This window comes from Sorex fumeus, unplaced genomic scaffold (assembly GCF_029834395.1).
Source record: "Sorex fumeus unplaced genomic scaffold, SorFum_2.1 ptg000013l, whole genome shotgun sequence".
Taxonomy (NCBI): Eukaryota; Metazoa; Chordata; class Mammalia; order Eulipotyphla; family Soricidae; genus Sorex; species Sorex fumeus.
The window spans coordinates 26023852-26046162 of NW_026606070.1; positions in this window are offsets into that span (position 1 = coordinate 26023852).

The following is a 22311-nucleotide window of genomic DNA, read 5'->3' on the forward strand; positions in this document are numbered from 1 at the left end:
ATATTACAGGTGGCTTGCCAGGCTCTGCTATGTGGGCTGGATACCCTCGGTAGCTTGCCGGGCTCTGGGGATGGGGGCGGGGGAGGAGATGGAAGCTTTCAGGGCGATCTCTAATTGTCCCTGCAAGTGTTCCCAGATTTCTGCCCAGTGCTCTGAATGTCACATCTTTTTATATGTTAAAATAAGTGAAGGTATGATTTTAAAGAAATATTTGAATTCCAATGTTAATAGCATATATGTATATATATATACATACATATATATGAGGCAAAAGATGGAAACAACCAGTGTCTATAAGTGAATGAATAGATAAAATGTGATATGTACATGCAATAGAATATTATAGCCTTAAAATGGGAAAGAAATCCTGGTATTTGTTCTAACATATATCAACTTTGAAACATTAAGCTGTCAAGAAAAGTAAGTCTATTGCAAAAATACAAATATTGTACTTTTTAAGTATGAGGTTCCAAGTGTAATCAAATTCATAGGAAGAGAAATATAACAGTAGTTGACAAGGGCTGGTGAGAGGTAAACAAGGAGTTGTTTAATAGCTGCAGAGTTGCATTTTTATAAGGTAAAAAGAATTTTGGTGATTGCACAACAATATTAATATAGTCAACAAACTGAATGTCATACTTAAAAGAGGTTAAAATAGGAAATTTTATAATATATTTATCTCATTATAATAATTTTATGGGAAAAAAATCCCTGTTCTGTTTCTGGAGTCTTAAAAAATTCTTTATTGTGATGAGGGCAATATTATCCAACCCAACTGTGACTTACACATTGCCATCTGCCACATATGTTGCAGATTTCTCAAAGACTATCTTCAAAACAGCTTTTATGTGAAATCCTTTTAGAGAATTCAGAGCTAATCCCTAAAGCTAAAAGAAAAACAGACATCATATCCAATAACACTGTAAATAATGGCCTTTTCTCTTTGTCTTGGGAACAAGAAGTTCCTTTATTCAAGTCCTTACCAAATTTCTGCTTCTGGACAAATCTAACAACTGTATATCTGAAACAAGTGCAAAAAGTGAACTGCTAAGAACTGTAGTTGTTAAATAACCATCAGAATTCAACCAAGTGTGCTAAACCGTGAATAGTCTAGTCTCACCCTTATACTTTGGCAAAGCACTTGTCAATATAGAGCGCCTCATGAAAAGTGTGCCAAATTTAGTAATTATCATTCCAATTGTGTATTAATATCTTGAATAAATGCAATGCTAATCAAAATAAAAGTTAAAAATACATGGAATTATGATGCGTTTTACCATGGTAAAGTCAACATTTACTTTACTACAAGGTTTTATCCTTGCAGTGGACTAAGCAGGAATCTAAATGTTTTGAGCATATTTCATCCTGCAATGTTCACAAAACAACTCTGTGACCTGGTTCTATAATGCTCAGCATTTTAAAAGAAAACAGTTATAGAGACATTAAGAAATTAGAAAAATAGCATACAGAAATGATAGACTACAATTTTCACTTCAGTGAATTGTTTTAGAATATTCTTAGTCATAGTTTGATGTTGCTGGATGAAGATAGTAAGATCCACAAAGGTGGAATGTTTTCTCAAGATTATACAACCATGTAATAGAAGAGCCAGACCTCTTATTCCCAGTCTAGTGACTTTCTTCCCAATATTACAGCAAACCAAACCAATTTCTCAGTCAGACAAAGCAGTCTCACTATGATATCTTGTTTGTTTAGTTTTTTATCTTGTCACATACAGAAGTCGGTCTTTACAGAAAGTAATCAGACATTCTATCCCTGTTTTATTATTCATTTTATGCTATCTGACTTATCCCAGTTTATATATATGTATATATTAATTTTTCTCTTGTATTTTTCATCACTTATTCAGAGTAAAAACCATGCTTCTTTCAAAAAGTATTTTTTATTAAAGTCAATGACAACTTTAAATGGTTTCTGACACATAATTATAAATCAACATCTGTTTATACAATATTAAATTAAAATTCAACTTCCTTCTTTCTTCTTTCCTTCCCTTTTTTTCTTTTTATTTTGTCACCATGAAATTAAAAAGTTATTCATGATTAAGTTCCAGCCAGGCAATATTTCAATACCAATTCCTTCACCAGTGTCCACTTGCCCCTCCTTTCCTCCTAGAACACCAGTCTGCCTCTATAAGAGGCACTGTTTTGTCTTTTTTCCACTTTTACTTCTTTTTTGTTTTGTTTGGAACCACTCCTGTCACTACTCAAGGATTACTCCTGGCTATGCACTCCAGAATTACTCCTGACAGTGTTAAAGGGACCATAACATCCAGGGGATGCTAGGGATTGAACCAGGGTTAGTCCTGTCCAAGACAAGCACCTTACCCACTGACCCCAAGAGGAGTCTTTTTAATAAAATTTTGCTCTATGGTTTACAGTGCTATTACTGATAGGATTTCACACATAATATACTTTGGAAGTAGGTTACATATCCTAACCCTCTAAGCTTAGAACTAGATATCTGGGGTAGTTTTGAACTCATATTACCCTGTAACAGCAACCTCTCTTCTCTATTATATTAGTGTCTAACTTTTTTTTTGTCATTAGTACTCTGGGTATTTTAGTTGCAAGAAGAGTGTCCATATGAAAGGCAACATACAGCATAGTACTCTGGGCAAATATATTCTATTACCTGCTATAGCTACAGATCTCTATTTAAGACCTACACAAACAAGCCAAGGAAAAATGGCTAATAAACTCAATATATAACTGAGTGGTAAATCTGAGGAAACAGAAATTTACCACAAATGATGGAGCTGAACAAAAACCCAAGGAAAAGTCAAGTGTAGTGAAACCACTGTGTAACCTACTGAACAGGGGACTAAAATAGTTGAAAAATGTTAAATAAAATAATACAAATACAGACAAACATTACGCCATTGATGAAAAGAAGAGAGGAACTACTAAAATGCTAAAATAACAGACTTAAAATACTATATTCAAGCTAAGGACAACAACTGAGGAACTTTACATTAAACAAGGAGAAACTGTCAGAGAGCTGATGAATTGGCAGTATGGTCCTGAAACACACACAAACAGAAAAGCAGATAGGAAAAAATATTTAAAAGAGTTTTAAAATGTGCAAAGAGCTTAGGAGCCCTATGAAACGACCTAAAAAGAAGTGATTTAAAAATGCAGAGGTTCCCAAAGAAAAGATAAAATCAGGGAGTATAAGCCCTAACTAAAGAAATAATAACTGAAACCTTCCCAAATTTTGTGAGAGGGGGTATGGAATTAAAATATTTTCAAAAACAAGCAAGATAAAGGGCTATAGGGTCCTAAACAAAATAAACTCAAACAGACAGTAAAGATTGGTTTGGAAACAAAACTATAAAAAAAATCTAGTGATTAGAAACAGAATACTACATGCATCAAAAGATAATCAAATTAGTGTTGGAAACTCCATATTTTTATTCATACTATGGCACAGAAAAAGTACTAAGGGAACAGCAAGAGAAAATTAAAATTCTGAAAAAAATAATTTCCAACTAAGAATTCTCTGCCATATTATTATTTTAAGTAGGATAAAGGAGAATGAGTTTTATAGATAAATGAAATATCAATTCATCAGCACAAAACTTGCCTTGCAAGAAATAATAGAATTTCTTCTGGAACAAAAAGTAAGTTCTTCTAGAAATAGTAAGACAGCAATCTTATTCAAAGAGAGATGGACAGAGGAGTAAATCTATGACCCATTCAACTGAATGTTAAATAAATTCTAACAGTTCCCAAGTGTAGAACTTTATTTATGCAATTCAATATATATATATATAAAACTTTAAAACTATAGGAATGTTAAGCATAAGAAACTGAAGGAGAAACTCAAACACAGTATCAAAGAATATCAAAATTTAAAAATAAGTCAAAAATAAAGCAATGGTAAATCAAGAAATAACTGAAACAAAATAATAAAATGACAAGGAGTAATTTTATTTCTATAATTACCTTAAAAGGTATGGTCTGAATTTACTAATCAAAAAGTATAGTGTGACAGAATACTGAAAAGAAAATTAAACTCTTCTTTTACCTAGAGGAAACGCAATTCAAGTACAAGATATTACTCCAATGGTAACGCTTAGTTATTTTTTTATCATTATTTAAAGCAAACATCCAGAGAAAAATATCTTAATAGACTTGACTGCTATTTTCAAGTTATTGACTGCCTTATGTCATTTAGATCCTACCAAAGTATAACTAAATATTATTTGAAATCAGATCACGATTTTATTCATGCCTAGTATTCCAATTTAATCAATAGCCAACACTATTCTAAAATGAAATCAATCATTCAATTTTTTCCTAAACAATTTTCTCCCCATTCTTTTTTTTCCCCCCTCACAAATCTATCTTATCTTACACGGGGGGGGGGGGGGAGAAAGTAAAAGAGGTCTACTTCTTCCTTAACCCATCCCCCAAGCTCATTATTTGTCTTAAAAAGGAATAATACAAAGGTCAAACAATATAAGCTGGTCATAAAACGTTTCAAAAAGAAAGAAATAAAGCAACAAAGCACAAAGATTACTTTTGTCGGAGCTAAAAGGAATAACATAAAATTGTGTTCTGTCATGCCTGGGGCCATGGCTTCAATTCTGTCATTATTGTAGAAAATGATGCAAGTTCAAGAGTCCAACTGATTTTTACTACAAAAGTAGTATAGATCATTGTGTGATTAGTATCTGAAAAGTCCAAACTCTTACTTTGCCTCTATTCAGTAGCTCTGTCAAATAATCTGGTCCTTGGTAACATGTTGACCATGATGTGTGTTTTTTGCAAAATTTTACATAAATTGGTATTCATGAATTGATATACATAAATGATATAAAATTTAATCAATTTAAGTTAATGAATTACATTAAAAAATCTAAAATTAAAGATCATATTAATTTTCTGTTATTTGAGAATGGAGGTGATATAATTAAACTTAATTGGAGGAAAGTGGTATGGTGATTTTTTTTTATTTTTGAGTGATGGTGTCTCTCTCACCCTCATCTATTTAATACAATATTATATCCACATTTTAATGTTCATAACACTTGAAAATTCTATCACTGTCACTGACCAAAAGGAAGTTAAGCAGTATGTGTGTAGAACAAAAATCAAACGATATATTCCAAAACAGAAATAGGATTTTTATTTGATGAAGGATAACATCCTTTTGTCCTTCCTGCATAACTTCAGGTAGTTTAGTTTTATTGGGTTGCTCCCATCTCAGTGCTTCCTATCCTCAGTGTTTATTTGTAACTTCTTTCTTTGTGCTCCATTGACTTGAAACATTGTTTTTCTCTTCTCCTTAAGTCCTTTGTATAGTTTATTCAGAGCAATGTCCTTTTTGTATGGGCACAGGAAGACAGTAGTAAATGCTATGCTTTGGTTATGTGGGAGTCACTTGATTCTAAATGATATTTTCCTCCTGGGCATCTGTTCTCTTGACCTAAGACTCCCGCTGCCCTTGCTTCCTAGCACCCCCATAAGCAGGGTCCTGACAAGGGACTGAATGGATCCAGGGTAAGTGGCCAGCTGTGTGCTACCCTGGCATCAAGATGGGCCTGGCCAAAGTGCCTAATGCTTAACTATAAGTTAAAACCTTGGTCATGGACAGATGCTCTCATGATCTAAAAAGTAACAACTAGATGTGGACTCTGCTAGGGTTGGGAATGATTAAATCATCGTGAGCTCTGTAGTCTGAGTCTGTGGCAAGATTTTCCCAGCAGAACTGCCCTACAAGCTACAATGTTTCTCTTACTATGTCCATACAAAAATAACTAGTATTAAGATGTTGATAGAGTTATTGGACTGAGGAAAGGAGAAAAACACCTTAAGAGGTATTTTGCCCACGGGCTCTCAGGAAGGGCTTCCTTATGTTGTTTTTGCTTCTAGACTGGGTGGAGCATGGGCACAGGAAGGCAAGGTGCAGAGAGATAAATAGTGGTGGAGAGAGAAGCAATGGGGGTCAGAACCTAGAGAGGAGAGGGAGAGCCCAGGCTGTTCCACAGGAATGAGGGGCAAAGAAAGAAGGTGTGAGATTGAAGAGAGGAGAGATTGAATAAATGGCAATTAATCAGCAACCAGCCTGATTCTCGTTCTTCCTTGGTCTTCCCATCGCCTACAGCCATCCCAATTCTGCCCACACACAGTTCGGGCAGCACCGAATGCAGGTGGTGAGAGAGAGCTGCTCAGAGAGCCTGCAAGCACACATCCTTCCACGGGCATGTTCCATACAATATAATTAAATTTCATGGGAGGAAAATAGTTTTCTTTTTAATTGTTTTTGAGTGACGATGTCTATCTCTCATCCTCATCTACCTATATAACACAATATTAGATCTACATTTTAAAGTTCATAACACTTGAACATTCTATCATTGTCACTGACCAAGTGGAAGTTTAGCAGTATGAGTGTAGAATAAAAACCAAATGATATTTTCCAAAACAGAAATAGGATTTTTATTTGTTTTATTTTATGTCCCTAGAGCAACACTTAGCTGCTTAGATTCATTTGGATCTTGATTTGACATTTAGTGATTCAAAGATAGGTAATAGGAAAGATTAAAGAAATGTTTGGGGAGATGACAAGTGGCATCTTAATTGAAATAAGTGGGTATAGAACTGAAAAACACTCAATAATCTTTATTAGGTCAGACAATTTTCAAGTTGTAGTAACATGTTGACTGGTGCATTGAATGTGGTTAAATTAACACAATTTTCAGAGCCAGTGTATTAATGTCATAAAATAAATAGAAAGCATAATAAATTAAAGGTTTTTATAAAGGAGTTACAAGGTATGGGGAAACCACAAGAGATAAAATTTCCCAAGACCTATTAAGAATAAAGGACTGTTTCTACTCAATGTCCTGAGGAAGGAAAGGATTAAAATCATTCAAAAACAAAGGCCTGTTACTGTAACAATTACCTCCAGTTTAAATAAAGGAATTTATTAGATATTGGTTGAATCACAAGGATGGGTCAAGACAATTCCTCACTTACTCATTCTCCTATTCCAATCTATTGCTGGAACTCGTTAGTGGTAAAATTCACTGGAAGTCCTAGGGAGTGAATGCATTCATGCAATCTGTTTAGATCAATGTCTGAAGCATAGTGCAGTGTGTTTGTGTGTGTGTGTGTGTTGTGTGTGTGTTGTGGCAGTGACTATAGGTGATATTTTACACACATATGAAAAAGCAGTATTTCAAACCTTACTGACCAGTAAATTCCTTTGGATGGTTTTGTTTTGTTTTTGTTTGGAGGAATGGAGTATCCAGAAGTGCTCTGAGTATCATACTTAAGGGCTGGAATAGAACCAGAGTCAGTTCCTTACAAGACAAATACCCTATACCTATATTCTCTCCCTGTCCCTCCTAGAGGATTGTTTTTGTTCGATTGTGTGTTTCTTAAGCCACACCCAGCTATGTTCAGGATTTACTCCTATCTCCTTGCTTATGGGATTACTCCTGTTGGTGCTCAAGGACTCTATTTTATTTTGGGGATTGAACCCCTGGTTAGCCATGTGCAAACAAGTGTCCTAACCACTGCACTATTTATCCAGTTCTAGTATCTTTAGAACAAAACTGAGAGATGTCTGTTCTATCTTTCATTTCTAGACGCAATATACATAAATATACTAAGCTTCCTTTCTATGTAAGTTATTTAAGAAATATATCTTATATACTAAGCAAAGAAGCTCCAGTTCAAGCTATATGGTATAAGTATAGATCTAAAGTTTCAACTTTGCATGCAGGAGAACTGCATTGAATACCTGCACAGCGTAATTCCCTAAGCATCAGTAGGAGCCTGAGCTACCCCAGAACGAACTGGGGTTAATCAATAAACCAAAAAACTTTTGGGGTATGAATCCTTTAATGAATTCTTTAGCTGCAATGGTGCCAGACATATTAGTTAAATTCTTCACACACTTATTACAAGAAATACTGTCCTGTCACTGACTTCAGATAGTGCTTTTTTTTTTTGAAAGGCATATTACAAGAGGTCAATGCAGTTACAGCTTTCCCTTGTAGATCTGTGCTGTCTTATAAAGTTGTACAAAGAAGCTTGGAGAACAGGCCCATTTTGTGTGCATAGTTTATGCTTTAGGTTATAAGGTTCATGAAAAAAGTTACCGGCTCACAAATTGCAGGCTCACCAGAACACCTTTGTTGACTTCCATGTTCTCCTGAAGAGGTAAGCATATTTATCATTGCACAGAACAACTGCCAGGCATGCTTTGATAAATAATGATTTAAAAAGTATTTAAACTCTTCTACAGGATTTCAATGCAGTAAGTTTTTAATACCTTGATTTTCTGGGTGGACTTTGTAGTACAATTTAATATTGAAGATAATTAAGATTTCCACAGCTGTGCTTTGTATAATGAGGACTTGTTCTGATAAGACTATAAAATAACTGTCTTATTAATCCAGATGAACAAGTTTGGAACATAGAATACAATAAAAGATAACCGTGAAATGATTTCCACTTTCTATGACAATTGAATACTCATATCTAAGCCATAACACTAGTACATTTTTAGGAAAGCATGATAATTTACTTAGTGCCCAGTAGCAGTCGGTAAAGTAGTACATTTGTTTTTTAAAATAGTTATGTCTTAGAACAGTTAAAAAATTAATCTACTTGTGCTATCTTTAGCGTTCTCTCAACAAATTACTGCAATTTGTCTATTTTAAATAACAAAAAATATTTTTACATATTTCTAGAAATTAGAAAATAAAGATTTAATTTATCATCAGACTTTTTTCCCTTTCATTTATTTACTCATTTATTTCTTTTTGAGGGGGATGTTTTGGGGCACACCCTGCTGTCCTCAAGACTCATTCCTGGCTCTGTAAACATGACCACACACAGGAGACAATATTGGTGCTGTTATGTCCATGACTCAGTTTCCCAAAGACCATCAAAGAGTCGACTCCAATGTAAACACACGAGGGTCTTTACTGGAAGCTCGAGCTTGTTCTCCCAGTCAACACTGACGCGGCGGGTTGAGGCCGAGATCCCTGAGCCCTTAAGGAACAAGGTTTGTATAGGGTTTACTGCAAGAAGCGGTGAACTTAAAAACAGCATTATTACAGGATTGGTTGATCTTTACAATTTGAGGAGTGCAGTGCTACATGTTAGACCTTTACTAGCTTCTGCATGCAACCAAGGGAGACCACCAATGCTTCAGGTTTTAGGCACCTTGTTAGATATGAGCTGGGTTGTTTGTTCTTAGAATGGGCTGTTAAAGGCACCCTGTGGTGTTTCTAGATATAGTCTCTTTGTTCTTGGAATCACTGTCCTCCCATTGTTCATCTATTTACTCCAGCCGGCCCAGTAATGTCTCCATTGTGACACTTGTTACTGTTTTTGGCATATTGAATACATCACGGGTAGCTTACCAGGCTTTGCTGTGCAGGACAGGGCAGGAGCAATAGCACAGCGGTAGAGCATTTGCCTTGCATGCAGCTGGCCCGACTGACGCAGGTTCAATTCCTCGCCCCTCTTGGAGAGCCCAGCAAGCTACTAAAAGTATCTTACCCACACGACAAAGCCTGGCAAGCTCCCCGTGACATATTCGATAGGCCAAACACAGTAACACCACGTCTCACAATGAAGACGTTACTGGGCCTGCTCGAGCAAATCGATGCACAAGGGGAGGACAGTAACTGTGACAGTTCTTGGAATAAGCTTTTAAAGTTCCCATAAATTCAGGCCTATGCTACCTTTTTACTATTGAAGCCTGTCACGGCATAGTTTAGGCTCCTCCGTGCTGGGGATTAAATCAGCTGTGTGCAAGGAAAGAGCCTTATGCTCTGTACTATCATTCTGACCACAGACTTGCTTCCTCTGATACCCCTGCTCCCTGTCTTGTCGAAGGCCATCTTCTCCCTCTGTATTCACAGGCCTTCCCTCTGTGTGTACTGGTACAGTACAAATAACTAAAGCCACTAGCTTCTGACTTTTGACTTGGAAATGGCCAGTAAGAATAGCATGTGCACACCAGATGTTTTTCAGTGTTATAGCACTGTAGCACTGTCCTTCCGTTGTTCATTGATTTGCTTGAGCGGGCACCAGTAATGTCTCCATTGTGAGACTTATTACTGTTTCTGGGATATTGAATATGCCACAGGAAGCTTGCCAGGCTCTGCCATGCAGGTGGGATACTCTCGGTAGCTTGCTGCGCTCTCCAAGAGGGGCGGAGGAATCGAACCGGGTTGCAGCACTTTAGTAAAACAAAAACAAAATGAAAATTGAAAAACAAAAAAAATGAAAAAAAAAAGAAAACTCAGAAAGTTCCCATTAGGACAGTGACCAGATGTCCTCTCACCTTCCACAGCTTCTGCCAAGCAATAGATTCTCAAAGCTTTTCTAATCCAGGACCACAAATCCAGAATCACAAACACTCAGTAATTCAAATATCACAGTCCTTGTTGCCTGATGGGTTATGCTTCATATTACCAAGCCTGTGAAAACAAATCTGATTTGTCATTCAAAACAATCAGATTATCTAAAGACCATTAGGTAGGCCAGAAAAGACTTATCAGATGACTTCTTACAAGTACCATACAATGGTATATGCAGAGGCACCTGCCTCATTCGCTTCTGGTATAAAATATATTGTGCCCAAGCCTCTTTTTATAAGGATATCAATTGTGTTGTAATATGGTCTGCCCTTGCCTCAATTTTTTAAAATTTTATTAGTGAAACACCATGAGGTATAGTTATAGACTTACAAATTTTTGTACTTGGGTTTCACTTATACAATGATCGAGTACCCATCTTTCAACTAGTGCCCATTTTCCACCACCATTAATACCAGTACCCTCCCACCCCTCCATCCCCCCAATCCCACCCTGCCTCTGTGGCAGGGATTTCCCTTTTGTTCTCTCTGTCCTTTGGGTGCTGTGGTTTGCAAAAGAGTAATTGAGTGGCAATCATGTCCAGTCTATAGGCTACTTTCAGCATGCTTCTCCCATCCTGGGAGGATCCTCCCAACACCCTTTATTTGGTGCTCCCTTCTCTATCTGAGCTGCCTTTTCCCCTAGGGTGTGCGGCTGGCCTCCAAGCCATGGAGTGAACCTCCTGGTACTTATCTTGGCTATTCTTGAGTATTAGTCTCCTATTTTGTTACTTTATGTTCCCAAGATGGATACATTCTTTCTATGTGTGTCCCTCTCTTTCTGACTCATTTTTCTTAGCATGATACTTTCCATGTAGTACCACTTGTATGTAAATTTCATTACTTCATCTTTTCTAACAGCCACATTACTATGTGTAGATGTACCACAGTTTCTTGAATCAGTCATCTGTTCTCAGGCACTCAGGTTTTTTCCAGATTCTAGCTACTGTAAAGAGTGCTGCATTGAACAAACAAGTTCAGATGTCACTTCAACTATACTTTTTTGCCTCTCTGGGATATATTCCCAGGAGTGATATTGCTGGGTCAAATGGGAGCTTAATTTCTAATTTTTCGAGATTTGTCCATACTGTGTTCCAAAAGGGCTGAACCAGTCGGCAGTCCCACCAACAATGAAGGAGTGTCGTTTCTCACCACATCTGTCCAACACTGGTTGCTTTTGTTCTTTTGGATGTGGGCCAGTCTCAGTGGTGTGAGATGATATCTCTTGGTGATTTTGATCTGCATCTGCCTGATGATTAATGATGTAGAGCATTTTCCCATGTGCTTTTTAGCCATTTGGGTTTCTTCTTTGAGAAAATTTCTGTTCATTTTGTTGCTCCATTTTTTGATGGGGTTGGATGTTTTCTTCTTGTGGAGTTCAACTAGTACTTTGTATATCCTTTATATCAACCCCTTGTTGGATATCTAGTGGGCGAATATCCTTTCCCATTCTGTAGACTGTCTTTGTATTTTGATCACTGTTTCTTTTGAGGTTCAGAAGCTTCTTAGTTTAAGATAGTACCATTTGTCTATCTCTGTTTTCACTTGCTTGACCAGTGGTGCGACATCTTTGAAGATACCATTAGCGTGTCAATGTCACGGAGGGTTTTGCCAACTTTGTCTTCAATGTACCTTATGGATTCCGGTCAGATATATGACACAAAACCTCATAACAATAATCTCTCTTAATGTCAATGGTCTAAATTCACCAATTAAGAGACAGAGAGTGGCAAAATGGATTCAGAGACAGAACCCAACATTCTGCTGCCTACAAGACGATAGCACAGCATTAGAGCGTTTGCCTTGCACGCAGCCAACATGGCCGACCCGAGTTCGATTCCTCCGCCCCTCTCGGAGAGCCAGGCAAGCTACCGAGAGTATCTAGCCCGCACGGCAGAGCCTGGCAAGCTGCCTGTGACGTATTCGATATGCCAAACACAGTAACAACAAAAGTCTCCAATGGAGACGTTACTGGGACCGCTCGAGCAAATTGATGAACAACGGGAGGACAGTGACAGTGACAGTGACAGTGAAAAGAAACTCATCTGCTTTTATCAACAGTGAAAGCAAACACAGAACACAAAGTTAAAGGATGAAAAAAAATCCTGCAAGCAAACAGCTCCCTCAAAAAAGCTGGGGTGGTCGCACTAGTATCCGACAACATTAATTTCAGGTTGTAAAAGATTAAAGAGACAGAGAAGGCAATTTTCTATTCATCAAGGAATATGTACAATAGGAAGAAATCACACTCTTAAATGTATAAGCACCTAATGAGGGAACAGCTAGATATTTAAACAACTGCTAGCAGATTTTAAGGAGGACATTGCTAGCAACACAATAGTAGCTGGAGACTTGAACATTGCCTTATCACCTCTGGATAGATCAACAAGAATATAACTCAGCAAGGAAATATTGGCTTTGAAAGAAGAAATAGAAGAGAAAAGCCTTGCCTCATTTAAATTGGTTCCCTTATTGAAGATCTTGTCTTGGAATGGTCAGGTTCTCAATGGCCAGGGATTAGTACTACAATATACGGATTTAAAACCACACAGTTCAGCCAACAATTAATTATTATATAAAATGGTTAGCACTATTATAAGAGCTTAAATATAATAGCAATAAATGCTCCTTAGACCATTTTCATTTCATTTTTTAAACAAATGCTAGTTTTTGGTGAAGCAAAATAGTTTTGATATCAAGGCAGACAGGCAGATAGGGAAGGTTCCCTCCCTCAAGGCAATGGAAATGAATATCCTGGGAAATTGTGATATCAGTAGCCCTGAAGCTGCAGAAAATCAGAACTAAAGGCTTATAAGACCTTCTCTGGTCAGCAACAGACTCAGAGAAAGCTAGACCCAGTTCTGATAGAAGCTCCAACAGAAACAAAAGGCCAAGAAAGGAATTTCAAAAAAGACCATCACCACTCCCAGTGCTGTTCTGGTTGGCAACTACCCTAGCAATGGACTTTTGCCTAGGTAGCAGCCCCATATTGGGCCAGGTTGGAAAAACCCTATAAAAGACATCTTGAACAAAGGAGAGTTATGCATATGCTGCCTGAGCCCATGTGCTGCTTGTGCCCACATGGCTGAGCATATCTGGCACCTGATCACATGTGTCACCTGCATCTACCTTCTTGAGAGATGTACTTTCCTATCAAATGCCTGGATGTGTGTAGGGGCTCTCTCAGCCCTTGGAGAAGCCCGGTTTCTCTCTTGAGCTTGTTTTTTTTTTCTCTCTCTCCCACTTTCTCTCCCTCCTCCCTTTCAAAGACCTCCACATAAAATGTTTTATTTCACTACTTGTCTACTCCTGAAATTCTTTTCTGCGAGGTGAGACAAGTAATGCAGTAACCCAGTAACTCTGAGTCCTCTGTGGCAGAAGTGGATAGGGAGAAAGTGATTGCCTTTCTGCTGCTCACTGCACAGAAGCCACCCTGGGACCTACCGACATCAGTTTTATTTAAAGAAATTCAGAGAAATATGAGGGGACAGAGATATGTATTCCAAAGAGAACACAGGTTTCTCCAGAGTGGAAAAAATAGAATGTTTTTTTGGGAGAAGGTTATATACATTTTTTTCAAACTATTTTGGCCTAGAGTTGTCTGCATATAAAAACAAAATCTGGGCCAAGTCACAGAGAAAGTCTTGCACTTTTGGTCTTCCTTTCATATTCTTATTCTGACCTTTGGACTCCTCTGCAGTTTCTCCTTTTCTGAAGTGTTCCACCCTCTCCAGAATGGGCCAAGGTTTCCGCATTTGGGTGGTAACTCAGCTTCACCATCTCTAAAGAGCTCATGATTTGCATCTCAAAGCAATGTGTTCCTTATGCATGCCTTTAGGCTATTTCAGGCCTGAGAAATTCCTTAATAAATTTTATTATTCCTTAAAACTCATTACCAAGGTTCCTCATCTCTCTGCCTGCAACATTTCCTGCTGGAGTTTTCAAGCCCTTAAATCTATAAGGGGTGTGCAAGGGTGAAGTTCTGTCTTCTGCAACTAGTTCGTGTTGAAAAATGGCACAGACACTATGTAAGGAAGTAAAATTTCACTGTTTAATGGGTTGCAGAGTTATCATCCAAAATCAGATAAACTAAACACACACACACACACACACACACATATATATACATACATATATATATATATATATATATATATATATATAAAGTAGTCTATAGACCAAACATGATTGCCACTTAATGCCTCTTTTGCAAACCACAGCACCCAAAAGGAGAGAGAGAACAAAAGGGAATACCCTGCCATAGAGGCAGGGTGGGACCAGTTGGGGGGAGGATGTGGGGGAGGGATACTGGGATCAGTGGTGGTGGAGAATGGGCACTGGTGGAGGGATGGGTACTCAATCATTGTATAACTGAAACCTGAGCACCAAAATTTGTAAGTCTACAACTGTACCTTATGGTATTTCACTAATAAAAATTAAAAATAAATAAATAAATAAACTGATGAATCTGAAAAATATAAATAAAAATTCACTGCAGCACTGTAAAAAAATAAATAAAAGTGACATTATATTTTCTATATGTATAAATATATTTATATTTATATTTAAATAGATAAATATGTTTATATATATGTAGATATATATTGGGACCTGGAAAAGCAAAGCTTTCTATGACCCAGGAAGGACAGAGTGTTTAAGAAAACAATAGCCATAACTTAAACTTTTGGTTTTTTCTTTTGCATTCTGATGAGTCAGCTGTAAAAGAAATTGTTAGTTTGTTTTTACTGGCAACCTGTAAAGATATGTTCAAAATTAACAGACGTAGACCTTAGCTTTTAATATTGGGTTTTCTTAAATAGAAGTTTCAAATCCTGAGAGGCTTTGTAGCAATAGTTTGATTAACTGTCATAATCTGATTGCAGGACGACATACATGCAGCTGATTTTATCATGAAGAGATGAACCTGACTAGAAATTTCCATTAAGTTTTACATCAGTGGAAATGCTTAAGATAACTTAAGAAGGTCCCTTCCATTTAGGCAACAGTTGAATGGAGGGATTCAGATTTCCAGACCAAATTTTGTTTCTAAACTTTGTTTCAAATAGGAGATCTTAATAGAGTCACTCTAATGAATCAGGAAGCATAATTTGCCCAATACTATATTCAGTCTTTGGGTTGATACTTCCTTTTGATTGAGGAACTTTCTGAATGGCGATCCCCCAGATATCTCATATTTCTCCTTAAGTTTTGATTTATTATGATATTCTCCATGAAACATTCTCTGAGTCGTAGTCGAACACTACTGCCAATATTCTTCAGTACAGTTTTCTTTCCAAGTCATGTATTGTCAACTACCTTTTACTTTACTTTTACTGTTTCTTACTACAAACTACATTTTAAGTTGTGTGAGCATAATAATTTATCTTCAATATATTTACTATCGTTCCAAATGAAAACAGTCATTGAATAAGAGACAGGTAAATATTAATTTTAAATGATGTAGTTTTATTGTAAATTTAACTGTTTTCTATTGAACTTAAAGAAGGGATACTTTTTTTCTTTGATACTCCTAAGTACTAGGGACACGTTAACATATATATTATCTGTATGTTATGTTATAGCTAAAAACACATATCAGTTTTATATTTCCATATTTCTGGAACAAGGAATGATCTTTTTGTCAACATGGTGTTTGCTTTGCTTGAAACCAATCCATTTCTATCCCTGGAATCACATAGGGGTCTCCAGAGAACCAATAGGAGTACTTCCTGAGCACAAATCTAGAATTAAGACATGAACACAGCAAAGTCTTTCCCAAACACATAAAATATAATATAGTATAACATAGTGTAATAACGTGGTCTGGAATGCAATCTGTGATGTTCATTACAGAAGGTCTTACATTAGAGATTTAAATACGGCAATCTCAGGGGTTGGAGAGAATGCAGGGGGTTGATTTCTTGCCTTGCATGTGGATGACGCATTTTGATCCTTGGAACTCTATGTGGTTTCCTGGGCCCACCACAAGTGATTCTTGTGCACAGAACTAAGAGTAAGATATGATCACCACCTAGTGTGTCACAGAGATTAAAATAAAATTAAATGGCAATCATAGCAAGTTGCTAGTTCTCAATCCCATTACGATAGTTGGGAAGCTAAACGAGGAACAAGCATATATAGATAAATAAAAAAAGAAAATCAATGCCTGAATCCTTGGATGACCTAATATTAGCAGTTTAAGAAAAGAAATGTTCAGATTAATATTAGGACAGTAGAGTGGACAAATATGAAAAACAATATACAAGTGATAGTTCACCAAAGTGATAGTTTGATAAAATCAGGAAACAAAGGACTAAAGAATATGAAGTATTAAATAATTATTGAATGAACAAATTGATATTTCCATTAATTTTTCACACACAGGCTATTTTATAATTTTATGGGCTGGAGTGATAGCACAGCGGTAGGACTTTTGCCTTGCGTGTGGCCGGCCTGGCTGAACTGGATTCAATTCCTCCACCCCTCTCAGAGAGCCCGGCAATTTACTGAGAGTATCTAGCCTGCATGGCAAGCATATTCAATATGCCAAACACAGTAAAAACAAGTCTGACAATAGAGACATTACTGGTGCCCGCTTGAGCAAAACAATGAACAATGGGAGGAGGGAGGACAGTGATACAGTGGACAGTGCTACAGTGCTACTATATCACTCTTCCATCACAAAAATCTAACATTCATATGGAAGATACACTAGCAAACTTTTGTCTGAGACCAAGTAAATGATCAAAGTGCATTCAACATAAATTCTTCTATACATAGCAAATTAGACAAAGGAAGAGCAGCATTATAGATCTTGTCATATCAAATGGTGATTTTCATGGTCAGTTCTACTAAATTTTTCTAGGTAAGAAAATTAATATCATTTCTTTAAATGTTGGAATTATTCTTTCAGATTTAATTCTTTCCTTATATTCTATTATTTATCCTTGAATAATGAGAGTAGAAATATATTCATTCAGGTAAAATACCATATTTCATAATTGGATGTAAGATTTTTCTCTTTTGGTCATATAAATCTTAGTTCTAGTTACGCTCATGAAGAAAAATTCAAGCAGACTGGTTGAACATTTACCACTCTGATGAAAAATGGGGTTTTAGGTACGGCATTTCAATTTTGGAGCTGTGGATAGGAATGTAATAAATCAAATATTTATATGCTGTTCATTTTTGACAAAGCCTATTCAAGAGGGACCCAGAGAAAACCACGTATTTTATGAGGAAAAAGGCCTAGATAAAAAATCCCAGTCATATAATTTACTGCAGTTTAGAGTTTATGACTGCTTTTAATGGGCATCCTCTATTAGATAGTATATTGAGATACTATTAGACAAGTGACTGAAAGAGAAAGATTTATGAAATCAGCTAGGGAGGGATAAAACTGAGGTTACATGGAGACATATAAGTTAAAAAATTGGGGAATAGATAGAAATAACATTAGAAAATATATCAAGGTCAAGCAACTTTTATTGTGGAACAGAATCAAGTGATATATAGCTGTCAGAATATTCCAGAGATATTGTAATAATAGATGAAAACAAATATTCAAAATAAACATTATTTTATCTTACAAATAAATAAGCATACATACATAATTTATGCAAAACACACTTCATATATGTACACTGTTGTGTGCCATAGATATGTTAAAATAATAGCTTAAATGACTTTAATTAAAACATTAAAAAGTAGTGAGTAACCATAAAGAATAGCGGCAGTAAATGGACAGTCATTTAAAAAAGGGAGAAAATTTAATATTCTTTTACATTAGTAAGTAATTATGGAGAGTTAGAATGTTGGGGTCAAATAATTCAAAGATTCATTTATAATAATTTTCTTAATGTGGTCACATCCTCCATCTTCCTGCCCCCTCGATATATCTAGTGAATTGATTCAACATAAAATGTGGTTTTAATTATGCTATCTCTCTTTGCTTTACTGCTATTTATAATTGTTTAATAAATCCATGCAAAGAAATAAATCAAAATTACTTTGACATGGCATTGAAAGCTGATGTACACGTCTCTGTTGTATGAATGAACCCCTACTAACACTCAGTGGCACTTCCTGAATTCTTGATAGGTAGGATCTATTTTTTTCCTTACAGAGATTTTTACACTTTTATTCTTTCATTTCTTGAAATGATATGACTTGGCATGCATTCTCTCCAGTACAGTGCCACTTTGTTTCTTATTTTAACATAAGTTATTCCATCCCTCTAAAGACTGTCTTTGTTACATTAACCAAAGTAAAATCTAACCAATTATAATCGGATGCATTTTTTCTTTGGAATTAATGATTCTTATGATTACAAGTATCTACAGGTCAAAATATCATTAGTATATAAAGAAGATAATGATAGGATAATTTATATTTGATATAAAAAATACTTAAGTCACCACAGTAGGTGGCTCGTAGTCAAAAATATTAATCATTTGATGAGAATTAGAAACCTAAAGTACAAGGAATTTATTATACAGAAATGTACTAACACATATCACCAATTATTTTAAAGACAAAAGCAATTTTTTAAATTTTTCTTTTTGCACCACACTAGTGGTGCTCAGGGCTTGTCCTTTGAGCAGGGATTACTCCTGGAGGGGCTCCATCAACCATATGGCACATTGGAGAAGAAAGCTGGGTAGGTCACATGCAAGGAAAGTGGCCTGCCCATGGTACTAACTCTCTGGCCAAAAATATATTTTATTTAAATATTTAAAGGTCTTCACTGTTTTCCTTTCATAATTACATTCTAAAGTGTGAACATATGCTTCTGCTTTTTTAAAAAAGAAATCTAGAAACTAAGATCATTGTTAATAAATATGGCATAGAATATTCTCAAGTTTTTATAGTTTAACATTAACTGTACTTACAGTGCTTTCCTGAGTTTTGTGTGTTGTTTTAGTAAAATATCGTAACTGACTACATTGAGAACTCAGAAATTCAGAGTCAGCTGTGCAGAAGTGTGTGTGTGTGTGTGTGTGTGTGTGTGTGTGTGTGTGTGTGTGTTGGGGGTGGGGAATGTAAAGAAACACCCGTAACTTCATAGCTAGTGTCTAGAGTGAGATCAACTTTTTTTTGACATTTGATCACACACACACACACGCACGCACACACACACACACAAATTGCCCTTTATTTTATTTCAAAACTTGTTCTCAAGAGAAGGCAACTATATATAGAAGTTGAAAAAATTGTCTATGGAGACCTCTGTGGAATTTCTGAAGAAAACTTCTGGACACATTGTAGAACTAACAAAGAATGTTAAGTGATCCAATACTGTTTCTAAGTTCACATTTAGAATTTAGAACTGTAACTTTCCTTATCCAATTAAGAGGTAATAAATGATAAGATTAGTTTTGTGTAGGTGAGGAGCTGGCAATCAGGCCCAGTGCCTCAAATATGGAGAGCATGGTTTACCAATCAGCTGAACATCTTCCCCTAAAAATGACCTTTGACATTCACAATTCTTCACTTGCCTTCACATTTTTTATTTAAGGTAAAATTGTTAAAATGCCACTTATATTTATGCTTTCCCATCAAAGTTCCAAAGGTCTTCCACAGTTGTCTAAGGTGACTTTTAGTCAGTCTTTCTCTCACTCTCCTCATTGCTTGGTAAAATAAGTTTTATAACAATTCTAATTTTTTTTATACTTAGTTATTATTGATTCCTTTGTTTTGTTTGTGCTGGAGCGATAACACAGTGCTAGGGCATTTGCCTTGCGTGCAGCCAGCCCGGCCGAGCTAGGTTCAATTCCTCTGACCCTCTGGAGAGCCCTGCAAGCTACACAGAGTATATTCAATATGCCAAACACAGTAACAACAAGTCTCAAAATGGAGATGTTACTGGGCCCACTTGAGCAAAACGATGAGCAACAGGAGGACAGTGTTTGTTTGACAGTGTTGTTTTGTTTATTTTACAAATCACATACAAGTAATATTGTCCCACATTTTTTTTTCTACTTCCAACATATCTTACTTAACATGACATCCTCAAGTTCTATCGACATTGTTGAGAAGACAGTGTTTAATCTTTTCTTAGACCTATGTACTATACTCTGTGTATACGTGTATATACACATAGACACATGTATATGTTTATACAAGAACAACCTGGCAGGCTACCGAATGTAACCTGCCCACACAGCAGAGTCTGGCAAACTCCTCGTGATTTACCCAGTATGCCAAATACCAGTAACAATGATGGGTCTCATTCTCCTAACCCTGAAAGAGCCTTGAATGTGGCACTTTTTAAAATCTCAGGGCTAGGACAAAGGAGAATTACTGGTGCCTGCTCGAGGCAATCGATAACAGGATGATCGTGATGTTTATGCATATATACGTACCTCTATACATTTGTATATGTATATACATAACAATTTATTTATCCAGTTGTCTATTATTGGGCATTTGCATTGTTGACTTAGTGCTTTGATAGACAGTTTATTTTTTATATTTTTTAAGTAATCTTTTGTGTTCTTGGGATAAAGGCTGAGAATTAGAATCACCAGGACATATAGGAGTTCTATTCTTAAATTTCTGAGAAATCTTTATATTTTTTCAAATTTATAATAGCTATCATCAGTACTGTAAGGTAGATGAAAATTCAAACAACAAAGCACTGTAGCACTGTAGCACTGTTCTCCCACTGTTCATCAATTTGCTTGAGGGGGCAACCAGTAATGTCTCCATTGTGAGACTTGTTGTTACTGTTTTGGGCATATGGAATTCGCCACGGGTAGTTTGCCAGGCTCTGCTATGCGGGCAGGATACTCTAGGTAGCTTTCCGGGCTTTCCAAGAGGGGTGGAGATATCTAACCTGGGGAGGCCACGTGGAAGGCAAAAGCCCTACCCACTGTGCTAACACTCCAGCCTGAAAGATCCATCAATATCATACCAATGACAATAGCAAATATAAAAAAAAAAACAGAAACAACTAGTGTTGGCAGGAATATAATAAGGCTTGTATTCTGTAGGATTAAGCTCTCTAGCAGTGATGTGACAAACATGTATTCTTAGATTCAGAAGTCATTATACCTGCAAAACTTTTCTATGGTTCATCAGCAAGACAAAAGAAACATTGAGACAAAAAAGAATATTTAATTTTTCCTCTAATTTTTGCAAGTTTCAGATTATTCATCATTCAGCAGATTTTCTATTCATCTCTGCTTGTCAATTCTATTCTAAAAATTCACATAACTTTAATACAAAAATCAGACTTTATCTTTCACACTAATATTTCATCTGAACATAACTAAATTTTATAACTTCGATGTTAATGTCAGTTAGAAAAATAATTTTAGGAACAAGCATTAGGAGCCTTTAGTGAAGATTTAATTGAAATTATGCAGATATAGACTTCAATGTATAATGAAGACACATTTTAATATACAATGGACATCTTAAGCAAAATACGCAGAATAATTTATGAAAAGATCAGTTGGTTTCATTTTATTAAAATTTAATTTAAAAAAGAAAACATGCAACTAATATAAACTAAATCATTATAAACTAAGTACTGTGACTCTACGTTAGCTGTTGACAGAGTTAAGGATGTATCTATCCACAGTGAAAATACAGGATTTAGTGAACATGTTACTGAGCACCAATATCAAAGACATGAGGATGCCTTTGGATTATAGGATCTTGAAAAAGAACAGTAAAAGAAGTCAAAGAAAGTCTCTGATATTGAGGTAGTGCTCTACATAGAAACTTTTTGGCATTTTTTTCTTTTAACTTCCGACTAGATACTCCTTTCCCCATTCCTCTTTTGCTGTGAACCATACACAAGTCCAAATGTAAGTAAGTAGTAAGTAAAGTAAGTAAAGGCCCTCCCGTTGATCATCGATTTGCTCGAGCGGGCCCAGTAACGTCTCCATTGGA